The sequence below is a fragment of the Rhipicephalus microplus genome, chromosome 9, assembly GCF_043290135.1.
Source record: "Rhipicephalus microplus isolate Deutch F79 chromosome 9, USDA_Rmic, whole genome shotgun sequence".
Lineage (NCBI taxonomy): Eukaryota > Metazoa > Arthropoda > Arachnida > Ixodida > Ixodidae > Rhipicephalus > Rhipicephalus microplus.
Genome location: NC_134708.1, coordinates 99,333,681 through 99,341,251, shown reverse-complemented (window position 1 = coordinate 99,341,251; position 7,571 = coordinate 99,333,681). Strand labels below are relative to the sequence as shown.

Here is a 7,571-nt window from a genome sequence, read left to right as displayed (position 1 = left end):
TACATAGATTAGGCAAGCCGGCAAGTAACAAAAACGGCCCGGTTATTGTGAGGCTTTCGAACTCGAGAGACAAGTACAATATTCTAAAAAAGGGATATAAATTAAACAACTCGAATATTTCAATCGGTGAAGATTTTTCTCGGAACATTCGGGAAGTGATGGGAAAACTGTGGGCAAGCGCGAAGCCAAACCGTGAAAAGCATGAGAAGATTACGTTATCGTTTGAAAAGTTGTACATTGGCGGGGTGGCGTATGTCAGGGATGAAGAAAAAAAATTACGGCATATTCACGGGGTGAATGATGATGAATGGGCGAAGCTCCGGAGGGATTCATCGGTAAACTGTGAATCTTCCGTGTAATTCGCCCAGTTGATCATCATGTAAAGACGTGAGAAACGCTGTGTGTGTATATACAAAAATCAACGCAGGCTCCGTCGTCAAAGATCATGGTATGCGCCATTGCGTTGAGTGCGATCGCCGCCTGCATAGGTTCTTCCAGGTCGGTAACCTCCGGCGCCGGCTCGATCTCGTCGTCGTCCACGTCACCGTCGTCTTGCACGTTCGCGAGGTGGCTCCAATCAATTTTGATATTGAGGTACTTGTATAATGGAGAATGCTCGAGGTGTTTGAGCCACTCGTGGATGTTACGTTTCTTAACGAGACCTTTCTTATACGACGGTTTGCACACGAGCCGGCGCTTGAGATGAACGTCGATGGCCACGTCGTCCGGAACGCTCCGAGGTAGGCATTGAACCGTGTTGGGGACGTTTATCGGAACGTTAACCACTTGCCCCTTGATGCCGTACTGTCCGCTTCCGTGCGTCAACCGCCTTATGCTCATGAACGGTAGACGAGGAGCGATCAGTCATTCCTCAACGGGGTTCAGAGGCGGCGAGTGATCCGGTTTGGGTGGGTACGTGTAGCCATAAGATACGCTCATTGGAGGCACCTTTCCCGCCACTAGCGAATTCTTGCAGCTCGAGCAAACGTTGTAGTCACCGCCACTGCTGCTGCCGCCGTCGTCGGCGGGGAACTCGCGCCGAAGCACGGCAATGGCATTACCCCAAGCCTGGTCGTTCTTGATGGAAGATATCGTGACTAGACTGTTCGAGAACCACAGTCTGTCACACACACCACAGCTATGGCCAAACGAAACGTCCAGAAAGTTGCGCTTGAAACGCGCGTCGGCACCTTCGTGTTCTTTCTTGGCGCGTTTTGCAGAAGCCTCTCGAACTCTCGCTTCGGGGTTCGCCTGTCGATACGCACGCTTTCTCGCCGCTTCCCGTTGTGTGGCGTTCGGCAGGTCCTGTTCACGCCGCAGCCGTGCCGCTGCGGCCTCTTTTTCACGTACGGCAGGATCTTGGCGGCGGCGTCACGCCGCTGCAGCCTCTCTTTCACGTACGGCAGGATCTTGGTGGCGGCGTCGCGCCGCTGCAGCCTCTTTTTCAAGTACGGCAGGATCTTGGTGGCGGCGTCGCACCGCTGCAGCCTCTCTTTCACGTACGGCAGGATCTTGGTGGCGGCGTCGCACCGCTGCAGCCTCTCTTTCACGTACGGCAGGATCTTGGTGGCGGCGTCGCACCGCTGCAGCCTCTCTTTCACGTACGGCAGGATCTTGGTGGCGGCGTCGCGCCGCTGCAGCCTCTTTTTCAAGTACGGCAGGATCTTGGTGGCGGCGTCGCACCGCTGCGGCCTCTTTTTCACGTACGGCAGGATCTTGGTGGCGGCGTCGCACCGCTGCGGCCTCTTTTTCAAGTACGGCAGGATCTTGGTGGCGGCGTCGCACCGCTGCGGCCTCTTTTTCACGTACGGCAGGATCTTGGCGGCGGCGTCGCGCCGCTGCAGCCTCTTTTTCAAGTACGGCAGGATCTTGGTGGTGGCGTCGCACCGCTGCGGCCTCTTTTTCAAGTACGGCAGGATCTTGGTGGCGGCGTCGCACCGCTGCAGCCTCTCTTTCACGTACGGCAGGATCTTGGTGGCGGCGTCGCACCGCTGCAGCCTCTCTTTCACGTACGGCAGGATCTTGGTGGCGGCGTCGCGCCGCTGCAGCCTCTTTTTCAAGTACGGCAGGATCTTGGTGGCGGCGTCGCACCGCTGCGGCCTCTTTTTCACGTACGGCAGGATCTTGGCGGCGGCGTCGCGCCGCTGCAGCCTCTCTTTCACGTACGGCAGGATCTTGGTGGCGGCGTCGCGCCGCGGCAGCCTCTCTTTCACGTACGGCAGGATCTTGGTGGTGGCGTCGCACCGCTGCAGCCTCTCTTTCACGTACGGCAGGATCTTGGTGGCGGCGTCGCGCCGCTGCAGCTTCTTTTTCACGTACGGCAGGATCTTGGCGGCGGCGTCGCGCAGCTTCACGGAGCGCTTCTGCCTCGCGCGCTCGCACATCGGGATTCTGTCTGCGAGCGCGCGCTGCTGCCGCCTTGAGCTCTCTCCGCTGTGCAGCCTTATCCATCCGGCGACTCCGAGCGCGCGCCAACAGCGAACGGATTTTATTACAACGCTCCCCCTAGCGTACGTCGCCGCACTAAATCGAACGATTGCCTTCAACCAATGACACGCGCCATATGTGACATCATTCCTATTTTATAAGATCTCGCGTCTTTCATCAACTACAAGTACCGCTTTCTAGTTTATAACATCTTGCATCTTTTCATCATCAGCTACAAGTACCACCATCTAGTAAACACTACAAGAACTAAACGAGAGGTGGCTACATACAGGAGACGGTACCGCCATCTAGTGAACACTGCAAGAACTAAACTAGAGGTGGCTACATACAGGGGACGGTACCGCCATCTAGTGAACACTGCAAGAACTAAACTAGAGGTGGCTACATACAGGCTACAGGGGACGCACAGCCCATGCCCTAAGGAGCTTCGCCCCTAAAATGATAAAGTACCGGTTAAAAAAACGAGGCCGGAAGGCCTAGTCGCCCATTGACAAGAAGTCATACGCAAGTGTTGTCTTAGTTGGAGAAGCTAGCAAGGTTCCAAGCAGCGCGAGAAGTTCCCCTTTCACCGATAACGACAATAGTATTGCTCACACGTGTTCACCACAAACACAGCAGTTGCGTATCACCAACTTAAACGCCCGCAGTGTTATCAAAAATGCAGATTCATTAGAAATTCAGCTGCTCATACATGACCCTAATGTCACTATCATTGCGGAGACATGGTTGCATGATCAGGTAACAGATGATCTTGTATTTCCACCATGTTATAAAGTTTTTCGTAGGGACAGAGCACATAGGAGTGGAGGTGTGGCTGTCCTTACTAAAGAACCAATTGATGCAACACTCATTGATGAATATCCTGACATCGAGTGCCTATGCATTCAGTTGTCATGCTGGGGGCATTCCTTTGTATTGTTCGCATGTTATAGACCACCAGACGCTACACCCGATTACATGATAAAACTAAAAGAATACATGCCTTCTTTTCGGCATAAAATTTTTTTTCCCGTACGCGATTTTAACCTGCCTATTATTAACTGGGAACGTCTTCAGGTAGATTTAAAGAAGGACAGAAATGCTAACATTATCTTCGACCTTATGCTAGAACGCGACTTAATTCAAGCAGTTAATGAACCTACCCGTGTACAAGGTTTCTCTAGCAATAGTCTTGACCTGCTATTTGTGAATCGTGATTTTTCGGAATGCGTCGTTTCAGTTGATGAAGGTCTGTCCAATCACAAGCTTGTAAATGTTTTCTTGCCCATACTTACGCCTGATGTCTCTAAACGTACAAAAAACATTACTTCGAAAACTTTACTAAAGCCAATGATGCAAGCATAATAGATTACATGGAAACGTGCCTTGGTGAATTCACTGATACTCACAACAACGTATTCACGCTCTGGGAAATGTTCCTCAAAATGTGGCGCCACTGCCTAAATAGGTTTGTGCCTAACAAAACAAAGACGGTCAATAAACAAACGCCATGGATGACGCCTAACATATTGAAAGTGAAGCGCCAACTTAAAAAAGCAAAAAGAAGGGTGACCCACCCCAACTTATCAGTGTTATAAAAAGCTAATTGTCATCAGCGGTTCGAAGTTCAAGGAATTACTACTTCAACGTGCAGCTACCTGGTTTCATGAAAAGTGCGCCCGAAAAATTCTGGGGATATTTAGGCGAAGCTAAGAGACCTGTCTGTGATATAATGGTCGATGGAACCACTACAAAAGACGTGAGTAAAATCGCCGAACATTTTAACGCTTACTTCCACAGCGTTTATTCCCAGACAGGTTTAGGTAACGTATTTCATTCTACTGTCTTTGAGCCGCACGAGATAAACTTTATTTCATACAATGGTATTGTGTCAATGCTTTTAAACTTGACGACAACGAAATCATGTGGCGCATATGGTATCCCAAATATGTTTCTTAAGCGCTATGCGGAATGTATCGGTAGATTTCTTTTTATACTGTTCAGAGCTTCTTTGTTGTCTACTCAGGTGCCCAAAGACTGGAGAACAGTTCGGGTAGTGCCAATTTTTAAAAAGGGCAATCGTTTATCTGTAGAAAATTATCGCCCGATATCTTTAACTTAATCCTGCTGTAAACTAATCGAGCATATCATCGCCAACCAGTCGACCAAATGTTTAGACAGAAATTCAGTGTTAACGAACTGCCAGCATGGCTTTAGGAAAGGCTACTCCACTACGACACAACTGTTAACTGTAATTCATAGTTTTGCAAGAACATTGGATAATAGTGGCCAAATCAATGCTCTTTTTATAGACTTTAGCAAAGCGTTCGATAGAGTAGTTCACTGTAAACTTATACAAAAACTCAGAGATTACAATTTTCCTAGCATTATAGTATCCTGGATAGCAGCTTATCTTTCGGATCACGTGCAGTTTGTCGCTATTGAGGGCAACAACTCGAGCTGTCTTCCAGTGACATCCGTAGTACCCGAGGGTAGCGTCCTGGGGCCATTGTTGTTTTTGGTCTATATAAATGACATTGTCAACGTTGTTACACCTGGCACACAAATCAGATGATTTGCAGACGATTGCGTTTTATACAGGGAATAACTACAGTGCATAACCAAACCGACCTCGAGATTAGTTTGCATAACATACAGGCGTGGTGTGACCAATCAGGCATGTCTTTAAACATAGAAAGAACTGTCAGTCTTCGTATCACAAGGAAAAAAAGCCCGTTAAAATACACTTACACACTGGCCGCCTCACCGCTAAAAGAAGTTGAAAACTTCAAATATCTGGGAGTAACATTTTCAAACAACCTTTCGTGGAATTTACATATTAGTAATATATGTTCCTCAGCTTTCGGTAAGCTTTGTTTTCTGAAACACAAGCTTAAAAATTCACCCGCCCACAATAAACTACTGAGTTACATTACTTTCATTAGACCGAAGTTAGAGTATGCTTGCATTACATGGGATCCCTACACTAAACAAAACATTAAAATAATAGCGAAAGTCCAGAGAAAAACTGTTCACTTTATTTACTCTAAGTTCAAGCACACCGATTCCGCCACACAGCTGGTGACAGAAAATGACATCCCCCTCCTCAAAACGCGTAGGCAGATTCTCCGCCTCAATTTCCTACAATAACTCATTAAACGTGAATTATCCATCGACCCCGCTTTATATGTAACACCTCCGTCCACAACGCGTACACGTCACAATCACACACATGCTTTAACCCCTAATTTCACTTCGACAGATATTTACAAATACTCAATTTTCCCAGGACAGTGTCGGAGTGGAACTCGAGGCATAAAATGAATGACCTTTAAGTTACCACAATGCCCGCGTTAGGTGTTGTGTTTTGATTTCGTATGTTTCTTGTATGTTGCGTTTTGATTTTGTATGATTTTGTATGTTGCAGTGGAATTCTGGGCTTATAATGAATGACCCTTTTTTACCGTAATACACGCGTTTTGTGTTGTGTTTCCATTTTGTATGTTTACTTCATTTTACTTACTTATGTTGTAACTACAGTACTGCATTATTTTTTAGAATGCAGTCTGAGTGCCTTTACTAAGTTGAGTGTAAATATTTGCGCATATATTGTACTAACTGTATTGATATTTTGGTATTGTATTTTTTTTAGTTTACTATGAGTGCCCTTCTTGCAAGGACCGAATTCTGGTGTGCAGTATGTTATAAATAAATAAATAAAATAAAACCAAGGAGGTTACACCCAGTGAGTACAACGTAGCGACCATTTCTTGTTAGATAGTGCTCAATGTACATGCCAATGGCTGCTAATAGGGAATGCGAGACAGGAGAATTCGGATTTTACTTTCTTATGGCTTGTGCTTCGTATCTACTTCCCACCTTTAACCATCTCGAGTTCATGGCATATACTAGTTCACTGTATTCCTGGCACTGTGGCTCAACGCTCGCTAAACATTTCTAAAACCAATGAGGTTTAGCGAGTATAACGTAGCAACCCTTTCTTGTCAGATAGTCCTCAGTGGACATGCCAATGGCTGCTAATGGGAAATGAGAGACAGGAGAATTCGGCTTTAGGTTAACGCGCACGCTGAGAATTTTTTGTTGTTTAACAACGCACAGGAGAAATGTCCCACTGGCACCGTCTTGCAGGTAAGATTGGTTACACACTACGACTACGACTACAACGAAGGACGAACGGGTGCCGCTTTAAGGAGCTTCGCCCCTAAAATGTGGAGCCCAAGGACCCAGCAACTTATAACCTTGGTAGTCCGCGCAACTCTCCTGGCTACACCCTTGGCCACGACGGACCTACCACACAGGACCATGCCGGCGCTGTCCATCCACAACTTGTTGTGTTGCCTCGATGGCTCTCAGACGCTGTAAAGGGTAACACGAGCACCGGAACCGACCCTGCAGCCGCTCGTAGACGGAGGCGCACCAGACTTGGACAGGTTGACATGTGCCGTTGTTGTTGCACATCACTGCTGTCATCGATGTCATGTTGCCGTTGTTGTCGTCCGGGCCATACAAGTAGGGGTGGCGACCACTCCTCCACGTAGTAGGCGTTGTACGCATAAATCGTAACACGCTAACGCCAGCTTCAACGCATTGCACATGCGTGTCCGAGGCTTCTAAGGTTGTCTACCACGACCACGCCGCGTATTTTGGTCCAGCCCCCACGTTGGGGAAATGTATACAGTACTAGTGTATTCAAACACCAGATACTTTTTTACTGTAACGGCTGGTATGCTCCCTTTCTCAGATACTCTGAAAATACAGCCGCCGCAGCCGAGACTCGACCCTGCGGCCAGCTGGCTAGCAGCCGATTACCTTAAAAAATAGATCACCGCGGCAGGGCTCTAAAGTAGTGTCGGCTCTGATATATCCTTTCGAGTCTAGATTACGCCAATCTGACCTGAACTGAAGACGGTTGAAATAAACTAATGCCCTTTGCCTACCACCTAATTGTCCTATTTCATTGTGTGTGAACCATACATAGTATAAATTTTGGTCACAAATTCATATCTAGGCTGTCATAGATGAATATGCAAAAAAATTCTATTTTCTTTAGAAACGATTGCGTAAACAAAGAACTGCAATGGGCAGTCAGGAAGTGAGATTTCGTTATCGAACCCCATGTGCAA

The 7,571-nt window shown here is 47.5% G+C and overlaps 1 pseudogene; it reads right to left on the bottom strand.

Annotated features, from left to right (window-relative positions):
* Positions 1 to 200: 200 nt before the first annotated feature.
* On the bottom strand, positions 201 to 6,927 carry LOC142772316 (uncharacterized; annotated as a pseudogene).
* Positions 6,928 to 7,571: the final 644 nt, after the last annotated feature.